Here is a 13,691-nt window from a genome sequence, read left to right on the forward strand (position 1 = left end):
CATTTATTTGCTATAGAGTTTGATACTGTCCAAGATCTAGGGTTTGCTGATATTGATGACAACCATGTTGGTATTAATATCAACTCTATGGCGTCCAAGAATTCGACTAAAGCCGAGTTCTTGATAATGATTCAAGAAAACATGATATTAATTTAAAAAGTGGGAAAAAGATTCAAGCTTGGGTGGATTATGATGCTTTAAAGCCTCAACTAAATGTCACTCTTTCACCAAACTCAAACAAACCGAATACACCGATCTTATCGGTCCCAATGGACCTGTCGGGTGTTCTTCAAGATTACATGTACGTCGGGTTTTCGGCCTCAACGGGTAAGTTAGCAAGCTCTCATTATGTATTTGGTTGGAGCTTTAACATGAGTGGAAAAGCTCAATCATTTGATCTTGATAACTTGCCCCCAATGCCCGGGACTAAAAAGAATCACACCCGGTTAATAATTAGTGTGTCGGTAGTCGTTTGTTTAGCCGTGTTCATCGTTGTTCTTGTTTGTGTGATCAAGAAGTTGAATAATGTGGACAAGGTTGAAGATTGGGAGCTTGATGTAGGCCCTCATAGATATCCATACAACGAGTTGAAGAAGGCGACAAAGGGGTTTAAAAAGGAGGAATTACTCGGGTTTGGTGGATTCGGGAGCGTTTACAAAGGGGTTTTACCGAAATCTAAGACCCTGGTTGCAGTTAAACGAATTTCGAATGAGTCAGAACAAGGGATGAGGGCGTTCGTGTCAGAGATATCAACCATTGGACGACTTCGTCATCGAAATTTGGTTCAATTGTTAGGTTGGTGTAGAAAGAAAAGAGAGTTGTTGCTTGTGTATGATTACATGGCTAATGGTAGCTTAGACAAGTACATTTATGATAATCCCAAAGTTATATTAACTTGGGAGCAAAGATTCAAGATCATAAAAGACGTCGCGCGTGGGTTATTGTATTTACACGAAGAATGGGAGCAAACCGTGCTTCATAGAGACATTAAAGCTGGCAACGTGTTGTTAGATTCGGAACTAAATGGACGGCTAGGTGATTTTGGGTTGGCTAAGTTGTGTGAGCACGGGTCAAACTCGAGTACAACTAAAGTGGTGGGGACATTAGGCTACTTGGCTCCCGAGCTGACTCGAACTGGTAAGCCCACCACGAACTCTGACGTGTTTGCTTTTGGGGCCTTGTTGTTAGAGGTGGTTTGTGGGAGGAGACCAACCGAGCCGAAGGCGTTGCCAGAGGAGCTTATTTTGGTGGATTGGGTTTGGGATAAGTGGACCAAAGAGGAAGTTATTGAAGTGGTTGATTCAAAGTTGAAAGGTGAGTTTGAAGAAGTAGAGGTTTTGGTGGTGATTAAGTTAGGATTAATGTGTTCTAGTAACTCGCCAGCGGCTAGACCGTCTATGAGGCAAGTGATTAGGTACTTGGATGGGGAGGTCCCCTTGCCCAAAGGTATAGTGCCACCGTGTGAGAGTGGCGCGGAGGGTGGTGGCCATGGGTGGGAGTTTGAGGATTATGTGCATTCTTATCCGTCTTCGTCTTTTTTGGAAAATGCAAGTAATTGGTCAGCTGGAATTGAGGATGTTGATGTTGAAGCAGGTTTTACTACACCTTCCTCAAGTGATAGCAAGTTAAGATGTTAGATTTTATTTTTTCCAACTTTTTGGGCATGTTTTGTTTTGATTTTCTTTTTGTCTAGTTATGAATTATGATTATGTAAATCTAACTAGTAATTTTTATGCTAGAATCAACAAATCAGTGACTTGGGTGTTTAAAACCAAAACTAAAAATTGGCACCATATTAATGTTACAACTTGATCATATAATATTGATATCTGATGAAAATAATTATGTACATGACCATCCAGCTCAGCAACCATTTATTTTCTTTTGGTGGTCCAAGTCAGCAACCTCAACAGCATGAACAAAAATGTAAGTCAATCTAAGCATTTAGCACAATATCTAAGATCATGCCTGTCTAGTTGGTCTGTCAATGCTCTTATATGAGAAGCAGTTCCCTGTTCAAACAATTACATGTTTTCCATAGAAACAACAAAAATATTGGCATGCGCTCATAGTTTAAAAGGATAGCTCATAGTTAAAAGGATAGCAACTCTTGGGCTGGTTGTCGTGAAGGGGCTTTAAAGATTAAGTCAAAGTGTCATGTTCCTGCCATGTAGGCAATGAGGCTTTAACCTTAAAGCCCCATTATGATTTAAAGCCCCCTTGCCACTTACCTCCTTACCCCACTTATATAATTATTATGGAAGCCAGCCCCACCATTTACCCCCTTACCGCCCGTTAACACACTACGGGCTCTCCCAAGGCCGGCTATGAGGCAGAGCCGGGTGGTAGACTAACCCCGGCCGGCCCGACACCCCGTTAAGCACGAATTTTATTTATTTTTTTTGTTTTTAGAAATTATATATATTTTTGCTAAAAAAAATATGTATTTTTAATGTGTAAACCCAATTACTCGACTAACTTAAGGCCCAAATTTTTTTTCCACCTTCGACCCAGAAAATTTTCGTGATTCTTATAGACGATCTTTTGCTCCTCCTTACCGCCCCAGTATGGTGTGCCAGGCTTTAAAGCCATGACACTTTGCCGCCCCCATTAAAGCCCACAACGACCCGCCTTATTACCTTCGGGATAACTTAGGGGGTGTTTGGGATTCCTTATTTTACCTCTTTATAACTTTTCATTAAGTTAATAAGTTACAAAAGTGTAACTTATGGAACTTTTCCTCTCACAATATAAGCAATCCCAAAACATCTTATTGCTTTCAAAAAGTTTATAAGTTATAAGTTGGTGAAATAAGCAATCCCAAACACCCCCTTAATAACCAAATACATCAAATCCAAATTCCAAAAGTTCATTGAACTAGATGATGCTTTAGAAAAAACTAACTTTTTTAGTTGGTGTTAACAATGCATAAGGTAGTGTTTATATTGAAATAAAAGGAAAATGCACAACAAGTTGCGCCCATTTTAGTATAGCAAAACTAACTTGTTTGGTAATAACATTCATTGATCGATCGTGACGTCACAACATTACTATTTATGACCCCCCCGGATAAAAGAAAAAAAGCAAACCTAAATGTGTTGATTGTGTTCCGGGTAGCAGGATGAGATTAATTCTTAAAGCTGGATATTGATTGAGTCATATTATCCTGCAATTGTAATCAGTTATTATATTGCTTTAGAGCCCGTGTAACACACGAGATAATCCAAATAATAAAGTTATAAATGAATCAAATAAGTACATATTGTACATGAAAAAATGATTACATTTATATTGTGTGTACATAAATTGATTTTATTTATATCAGAAAATGACTTTTTTTAAAATGAACTTAATAAATAATAATAATAACGCAAGTGCAAAAACATACCCGAGAACAGCCCATCTATTGGAAATTTGGTTCTCATAATCATATATATATATATATATAATTGAAAGAATATTAGTTATGAACCAATTTCAAAAATAGACTTTTCTTACAATAATAGTTCTGAGCTACACCATGAAAATGAATTATTGGCTTTGCCATAATGACAGCACATAAAAATAGCACGTTAACTTATTCAATTTTGTGAATATTTTGCTTCACTTGAGCATAATTTTGTTTGACATATTTCACACACTACATTTTAATCACCATTAAAGGAAAAGTCAATGCTCACACAAATGTTTTAAATTTGATAAAAGTTAGAAGCATTGATAAAAATTTTGAGCCAAATGTGGTTAACTTGTACCACACAATCTATTTAACAACTTTTGACCCGTAACAATCAAATTTAAGTTACACAAAAAACCTGAAATAATCATTGATAAAAAAACCGAGAAACTGACTATGATAAACTTTATTATATATATGAAAGTGAATGGTATATATTATTACATTTTAACATATATATAGTTTAGTAAATTAACTAAAAAAATAAGTTGATAGATTTAAACCATGTATTTATAATTTATAAGAGTATTTACTTTTATAAATATGTATAGTATCTATACTATAAAATAAATAAAGGTTTCTCAATGCCACATGGCATCATACAATAAAACTTCTTACAAAAGTTTCCCACCTCTCTCTCTTATTAAATACATTTCTTATTCTTAATATTTTTTGATTTAAAAATTTTAATACCAACATAAATATATTATTTACTTTTATATAAATATATTGTATTAGTTATTAATATTAAGCTTTTATAAGTAACGATTTTTCATGTTGATTTAGATAACTAATTTCAAATTCCAAATAAATAAATTTTCACTTTATGTTTGTTTCGCAATAAAGATTAATAAAAACCAAGGCCAATCACTATAGATAGCTGATTTGTTTTTAAGAAACATGTTTTAACGCATGGTAAGTTATATGTTTTATTATCTAAAGTTGAAAGAAAAAACAAAACAAAACTACTAATTTTGATATGGAGGTTAAAATTACAAATAAAGTTATAAATTTTGTATAAAGAAAATATTTAGAGATTTATGAATTTTCAACAATTTTTTTATTTCTATATTGTGTACTGTGTAATTTATTATATCGTTTACTATATCTTTATATCTTTTGAACATATTTTTTATATTTCACATTGTGTTATTATTTAAATAAAATTATTTATTATAACACGTGTTCTACACGGGTCTTAATAGCATATGATATTACACATGAGTGATCTTTACAAAATTTTTTCACCTCTCTTATATTAAATATATATATCTTTTTCTTAATAATAGTTTCGTACTTTATTATTTTCACTATTTGTATGTTATTTTCTCTTTTAATAATTATTTTCTAGTTTAAAAAATTTAATAATAATATAAATATATTACTTGGTTTTATATAAATATATTATATTAGTTATTATTAAGCTTTTATAAGTAATGAATTTTCACGTTGATTTAGATAAAATAATTAATTTCAAAGAAAGAAATTCTCACTCAATGTTTGTTTTGTAACGAAAATTAATAAAAGCTAAGATCAATCGCTTTAGATAATTTGTTTGTTTTTAAGACAACATGTTTTAACACATGGTCAGTTATGTATGATTATCTAGAGTTGAAACAAAAAACAAAGGGAAACTACTAATTTTAATATGAAAGATAAAGTTACAAATTAAATTACAAGCAAAGAAATATTTAGAGATTTATGAATTTTTAATTTTTATTTCTATATTGTGTATTGTGTAATTTATTCTATCATATATTATATTTTTTATATGTTGAACATATTTTTTATATTTCATACTATGTTATTATTTAAATAAATTTATTTATTCTAACCCGTGTTCTACACGGGGTACCTAACCTATTATATAATAAAATAAAGTTTAAAGTAAAGTGAATAATTTAATCATGTTATAGATATAATACAAATAGAGTGTAAAAGTAAAGTGAATAATTATTGATTTATGACAGAATTATTAGTTTGAAGGGAAAAAAGTCAGGTTTAACTACAAACTGACACATGTCTACAATTAATTTACTTTATTAAAATATAGGTGAATAAAACTAGTACGTAGTCACATAGACATAAAAACTAGAACTTATAAACAAATATAGTGATGAATTTGAGACCTTAGTGATCTCAATTCTCCCTATTTACCTTCCTCCTATCGCCAATAGCAGAGCCACCGCCATGCAAACAGTAGCGGGCCGAAGCCCAGGTTGGGCCTTTTAATCGGACAACATATTCTACATTTATTCCAACCAGCCCAATAAAGTGATAAGCAAGCCCAGTCTATATTTGTTAACGAACGATTAAGGGGGAAAAAACGTAGGATGGTAAGATTATTAGCGAAGAGTTGTGACTTTTTTTTTTCTTTTTCTTTTTTTTTTTTGCTAAATATGGATCAACAATAATAGGGATTACATCGCAACAAAAGGCAAACGGGCAATAAGCTGCACCACTACCCCTTTGTGAATATGGATTAACTTTTAAGATGTTGAGAGGTTAAGGATACGATGGAGCAAACAATAAACGGGGTCAATTCAATGGTGTGTTCTACTTTGATCACTCATACCTCCTACTTCTAAGTTCTAGCGCTAATGTTATTGATTGTAATTGGGTGTACAAATTAAAGAAAGATCAAAATGGTGCGGTAACTCGATACAAGGTGCGTCTTGTGACAAAAGGTTCTGATAGCAACTAAGAGTTGACTATCAAGAAACATTTAGTCCGATTGCTAAATCAAGGACCATCCGAGTGGATCTTTCCCTTGTTGCTCAGCGATAGCCTCTTGGATGTTCAGAATACATTTCTACACGGTAACATCAAGGAGACAATTTGCTTTCATCAACCACACAGATTTGTTAACCCTAGACATTCAGATCATGTTTGCTTGTTACACAAATCTTTGTATGGTCTATAAAGGCCCGACATGCTATCTATTTGGGTTCTAAATTTCTAATCATATATCATGGAACATAAAAGAAGTTTCTGATCATCTACGAAGTAAGAAGAAAGCTCAAGCAGACACAGTTGTTGATTTAACCTGGCTAAAAGGCCCTTCACCAAGAACTTCAGATAACACAAAATTTGCTCCCACCCTATGGTGTGACAATCACGACACAAAATCAGGTTCAGACATCTTTTCATCCCGTTGCCAACACAAAGATTTGTTTTCGTACGTTCCAAGCTACAGGTAACTCCTCGGTTTTAGCTTGTGTGGGAATATTATATCATACTATAACTAGCAAAGATTTGTTTAACCCAAATGACACAACCAATACAATATTATATATTTTACACACAACGGTGAAGAATAAATGATGTTGTTAGTGTCATAATATTACGTTTTTAGAACTAAAGAAGTGAGGCCTAATCTTTAAATATACTTTCAAACATAGATTAAAAAGTGAAACGAAATCTCATTATCAAATTATTATTATTATTATTATTATTATTATTATTATTATTATTATTATTATTATTATTATTATTATTATTATTATTATTTTGAATATACTCTTTTCAACCTTGCTATTTAATAGGGATCCCTATTTAATATCCTCTGGAAACAAAAACTGTAGCACGAATTACACCATTAATTTGCAAGAAAAATGATATCCAAAAGCTTTGAGATGAACACGAATTTAATAATATTTTAACAAAAAAGTGACCACATGTGTTCTCACTTATTGATCGCAGGTTTCTTAAAATATCTCTACAATGCCGATAGTAGGGGCCTGACCGATTAACCAGGGGATGTCTGAAAATTTTATGCTGAATCATTAAGAGCCGATGAACGAATAGTTTCTTCCTCATTTTCTACTTTCTTGAGCTTACTATTAACAGACTCAATAAATAATTAAGAGGTGCATTTTTAATGAATTAAACGCGCTGTATCCATGGCCGATTCAGAGATAACATCTTAATAGAATAGTTAAGATACTACCAAACATAAATACATACATACACATGTACCCGTTTACGTGCATTGTAATGGTTGCTTAGAAATCGACACCATCCAAGATAAAAATGCCTTTACTTTGGCATTATTTCATGAGTTTAACTTTCAAGCCGATCTACGTTATTCATGCTCTTTGTGCTCTATCACTACCAAATCTAGTTTACCTTAATAAACGTAACAAACAAATTAAATATATGTTCAAATCTTTCATATTATACTCAACAAAATTCAATGTTCATTTACCTTCCAATAAAAAATGAATAAAATAAAAGGTAAAAACTAAAAAACAATCTTGCAACCTGTCGAAATGGGGACCACCGGCTTTAAACTGCCAATGTCAACGTTGGTATCAAGTTAGATATTTACATAATCAAGTGTTTTTCTATTGAAACAAATGTGAATATATTAACAATTAGCTGTGTGCCCGCGCAATGCGGCAGGTATTTGAAAACATGTCTTGGTAATCAAGTAATAATTATGGGTGTTCATGGTTTGGTTTAAAATATTGAAACCGTGGTCGTATTTTGGTTTCACAGTTGGTTTTAATCATTTACTTTGAGTCGATTGGTCGATTCCAAAATTTTCAAAATGTAGTTAGGGGGCTTGCGAATTAGGACTGAAGTTTATTTGAGAGAAAAAGAACAAAACTGCCCCTCACGTGAAGGACACGTTGATGGGTTTAACGGCAAGACTTAACGTGATTAGTGAATTCGGGTTTAATTGCAAATGAAATGAAACCACATGGACGAAAATCGTAAATCTGAAACTATTAGACTAAAACCGCATATTTGAACAAACCATAGAAATTAAAACCGCAGTTTACTGAACGATCAATTTTGTGACTTAATACCAAGAGTTTGGTTGAAAACCTTAAAAACAAACTCTTTTAACTTATCTCTATTTTCACTAATAGCCTCACAACTACTACGGTGATAAATCTTTTCTAGAATTTCAAAAGAATTAACAAATCTATCATGTGACAAACATGAAGTCACAAAGATCGTTCTACATACCTCAAGCAAAATATCAGAAATGCCCTCATACAACTCCCTCTCCCTATAAGTCGGTGGGTTAACTTATTTTTCTCTTCGGGCTGTGTCAAGACCTTGCAAAACTCACTTGTAACATGTGCTGGGTTACTCTTAAACGCTACCTAACCGAAAGCTCAAAGTCGTGTTCATAGCTTTAGAAGTGAAGTCTTAAACATTACACACTGTTAGGGTCGGATCCTTATCACTACACATCATGTAAGTATAAGACATTTTAAGGTTGTGCCTTGAACTCTTGTTAGGAACTTTACCCCCTCGTGCAGTCGTGGGAATAGGTTCCAACATATTCTAAACTAAGTAAACAAATATCTTTCATATGTCAAGTATGTATGATGCAAGAATCATACATGAGTTTTTGCAACATTTTAAACCTCATAAACTTTAGTGTCCCTTGGAAAAATCTAATGCATTATTAAAGCTCCTTTAATACTAGTTTTAGTATATTATATTTAGCAACACTTTCCAAAATTCCATATTCTTTTCTAACCTGGTTTTATTCAAAGTTCAAAGAGTAGTTGTATGTTTCAGATTTTGCATAAATGGTTTTTATTATATTTTTAGAATTAGAATATTAATAATACAGGTGTAAAATAATAACACTAGGCAAAAATTTTATAAAAACAAATAAAATTTAAATAATCACGAAGAATCTAAAAAGGTAAAATAAAGAGGAAATAGACAACTGGCTTGACTATTAAATCGAAACAAGAGTTAAAAATACAAAAGGAAAAATCATGAACACATCCCCACTCTTTAGTCTTTACTATACAACCAACTATATTTCTATTAAATTATTAACTAACATATATAAATAAAATGTCACAACTTCTATAATCATAGGTTCTTATAAAATCTTCTAGTAAATTTGTTGGCTTTAATTAAAATCTAGCTAGCCTCAGCAGTTTGAATCAAATTCTACCTTAATCAGTTTATGCGGTCTATGCGTTTATCACAACTTCAATCTCATGTTAATAAACAAATGGTCTAAATAATTACTTAGCATGTATCAAAACTTCAATAAGGACATAGAAAATGAAAATCATGATATATCACAACTTGAGTAAAATGACTGGTCAATAGAAATTGTGTCACACTTAGAAAAATCTCACATCCTTTTGTTTTGTTCACATGAGATATATTGGAGTCATAAAGAAGGCGTTGTCTCGAGTATCACAAACACACTTTGAGTAATCCATTGATGGGTGACCGTCTAGGAAGTCTTCTCCCGGGCAACAAAAATCTATAAGCTCTTGATATGCACAATGGACAATATTTGCTGACATGATGAATCCAAGGATACAAATACCTCATTGCTTTGCTATGTATTGCTCACAAGAGAGATAATGGGCCATACGCAATACTCCATATCAAACACCACCACTTTTTTTTCTACATAATTGTTGTCGACAAGAGAAGAACTCTGTGGTAAAAGAAATGGAATATCTCGTAGAATAATAAATAACTTTCAAAAGTGTTCCAATTAAGTCACTCATGCATATTTTCGTCAAATCGGGTCACTAAATCTTCAAATCGAGTATCACCGGTTTTTTTGTGCGCCAAAAAAGAAATGGAGGATAAGATGCGGGGGTCAGAATTTGCAATATATGTAGTTAAATTTAAAAAACTTAAAAAAACGTTAATTATATTAAAATTTAAAAATATAAAATAAAATCCACGTCGCCATTCAGCGTCAACTAAAAAAAAAAAGATAAGCAGAATTCCTATGTGAAACAAAAAATAAAAGGGCTAAAAAAAACAAGTTAAAAATTTTAATTTAATAAAATATGAAAGTTGGATGACTTAATTGGAACACTTTTTAAAGTTGAGTGACATAATTAGAACACTTTTAAAACTGTTACTATTCTATAAAGTTGCCCAGTAAAAGAAAATATGAAAGTTAGATGTATTCCCAAGATGAGCAACAAAATGTTCACTCTAAATTCTAAAGTGTCATTTTCTACTTTCTGGATGGTTTAAAGAAAGCAACCATGATGCTCAACGTATCCTCAGCACAAGATTCACAAGAAGAGTCAAATTATTGTAAAATACAAAAACAAACAACATGAGGTGAATAATATATTAAACTTGTCGTAATAGTCAACATAATGAATGCTTTCATAACAAAAGATAACGAACTAAAAAGAAAACAAATAAAAAGAAAAGGATTTCCAATTTAAAATAAATAAAAAGGCAAAAGAAAAACAAAACAAATTAAAAATTCCCTAAAACAAGGAGAAATTATTAAAATGATAAATATAAAAATATTAAAGTTTTAAGAAAATATAAGTGTAAAATCATAATTAAAATTGGTTTCGCTAAAATAAACTAAAATAAGTAAAGATGATATTTAAACTATTAAATAATAATATATACAGGTACCCGTTGACCAGATATCACCACCTTATATACATACACCATGCATCATCTATAAGATTCGTATAGGATTATATGAGTCTTATAGGTTTAGCTTTTTTGTCAGGCATCGTTAACCATTAAATACAAGCATTGCAGATATATCTGAGTCGTATAAACATATAAAAGTCACATAGGCCTAGATGAGGTGTTCTAGGGCTATACAAGGCATATAGTTTATCCACGGAAAACTATACGAGGCGTATAAACTGAGCAAACTGTAGCATAGACATTTCTGTACCATCGTCGTGCACACGATCTCATACAGGTCGTATAGGCCCTGACAAGCTGGTGTCTACAAGAAGGGATGGTGCCCAATTATCACATCCCTATAGTTGTACAAGACTTGAAATATGCATCCGATAGCTATTGAGATGATTCACAATAGCTTCCAAACACCAAAACAAGCAACCACAAAAGTAATAATCCCAAAATCCAACTAGGAAATGAAGAATAAGCTCATGACATCAAGAACAATCACCAAGAAGTTATAAGGAGCTTGGAGGCGAGTTGTATGCATGAATGAAGTTCTGAATGACCCGGAGCTAGATAATGCGTAAAACAAGGTGGTGGGCCTAAACAGAGAGAGGAGACGTATAACGCAAGGTGGAAAAAGTCGTAAGTCTGAACAAATCGTCAAATGGATTATGCGAACACTTACACATTTTGTATAATATGACCCTAATGCGACGAAACTCTCATTTCCATGCGATGAATGACAGATTTTTGAACGACCGTATGACCATTTTTACTATCCGTATGGCCTATTTTTAAAAAAATTTCAAATTAGCCCTTCCACTTTAATTTTTTACAAAAAATATGAACAATTGAAATTAACCTAATAAACGGACAAATAAACAAAATAATTAATATTTACTTCGTTGATTAAAACCTGAGTAATTATACTACAAAATATGAAGTATGATATAATTACAATAATTCAAAAACTATAAAGCAATAATAATTACTTTAGTTGTTTATATGTTCCTTACATTAAAAGTTATTTGTATACGAACTTTACCCCAAAAAATATTCACGTTAAATATGAAAAGAACGTCATATAACCATATAAGATTGTGTATTATACCAAATAAGTCTAAATCCTTAGTAATCAAACAAATTTATGGTCATCTAAAAACTCACAAGCAACATGTAAATATTTATTTATTGAAAATAAAAATATATCACACATGAAAACTTATTCTTTAAACTATTATTGTTACTTTTATCATTTTTTATGTAAGTTATTTAATTAGAGTTCTAGTCTAACCTTTTTCTTTAAAGTATCATTTCTTTTTTCATTTTGAACGGTCTTTGGAAATTGGATGGGGATTAAAACCGGCTTTAATAAATAAATAAAAATTTTTAAGAGTTATTTTCTGTGACATTTGTCATTTTCGTTTCAATAAATGTATTTGTTTTATTATCCCTTTGTAATCGGATTTTCATAATTAATACAAATCGTCGAATTTGTTTTTATTTATTTATTTTCTCTTTTTTTTACACGTCACTCGCATTTGTCATTTGCTAACGAGGCTTTCAATGTATTGATTATATACAAATTTAACCCCAACAACAAAGATTTTACGTCTTCTAACCAACAACCAAACCTAAGGGACCTTAATGCAAAATAACAAAAATCTTTCCCCCCCTTTTATTCTCTTCCCATCACCACCGACGACACCCCCCCCCCCCCCCTTTACATCTTTTTGATTCAATTGACCCGTAAAATCAAGAGTTTATGAAGGCTTAACCTCCACGCCAGTCGCCCATATGGAAATAACGCGTAATTGCCAACTAATCGAATCAATTATAATCAAATTCGTTAACTCGAGCCGCGGACTGAACTTGACCTTGTTAGCCTATAAATACTCACCCAAAACGCAATTAACTTGTACCTCACACTTCCTATCACACTGCGAAACTAAGCCCCGTCTTAATTACATCGTTGAACCTGTTCTTGGACTCGTTTAAGTTCAAGCCGAAACCCTAGCTTGTTGTTCTCCTTCAATTCTTACTTGTAACAGGTAATTAGTACTTGGGTTTTGGTCGGATTTTTATGGTTATTGAAACCCCTCTGTCAATTTTAATCGACAGAGGGTAAAGGACCTTCGATTTGTGATTTATTTTGATTAGGGTTTATATGATATGGGGCTTTGTTTGGACAACTGGTTATATATAATCGTTTCTGTAAGAATAACGAGTTAAACGCTGGCCCAGATGGCCAGTGCAGATGACGCAAAAACACCTGAACCGGCCAAGGACGTGGGTTCGATTCCCCCTGGTCCGATTTTGTTTATTTTTTAGTTAAATTGTTTTATTGTTTTAATTAGTATTATTAAACTAAATTATATAAAAACCCTATATTGTTTACACTCGTTTAAGCAAACCGAACCTCGATAAATTTCTAAAATAAAATTTCAAATTCATATATGTATAAACATATATAATCTTTTATATCTATATAATTATGTTTACCTAAACAATAACAAAGGTAATAATAATAATAATAACAACGATAATAATAACAATAATAATAAATGTGTTTCTTATCTTTTTAAACGGAACCTCGTTAAACTATCACCTAAAACGTTTTCATAGATAAGACGGTATTTATATTTTAAATGTTTTTCTTTAATAAACAAATATAACCCTTCGTTAAAATTAATAGAATTTAATTACACTTTTATCGATATTCTATAAAATATAACTAATACGTTAACGATCCCAAAACCATTGTAAACTCATCTCTTTGTGTCTTGTTTGTTTATTTCGTTCAAGTATTTATTATATTTACGCTTTAATAATTAGG

General features: G+C 31.9%; 1 pseudogene; it reads left to right on the top strand.

Moving 5' to 3' along the window:
- The first annotated feature begins 6 nt into the window (after window positions 1–6).
- On the top strand, window positions 7–1,637 carry LOC143603815 (L-type lectin-domain containing receptor kinase S.4-like; annotated as a pseudogene).
- Window positions 1,638–13,691: the final 12,054 nt, after the last annotated feature.

Source organism: Bidens hawaiensis, unplaced genomic scaffold, assembly GCF_021521415.1.
Source record: "Bidens hawaiensis isolate Kalapana, Puna unplaced genomic scaffold, B.hawaiensis_p1.1 tig00062845_1, whole genome shotgun sequence".
NCBI classification, from domain to species: Eukaryota; Viridiplantae; Streptophyta; class Magnoliopsida; order Asterales; family Asteraceae; genus Bidens; species Bidens hawaiensis.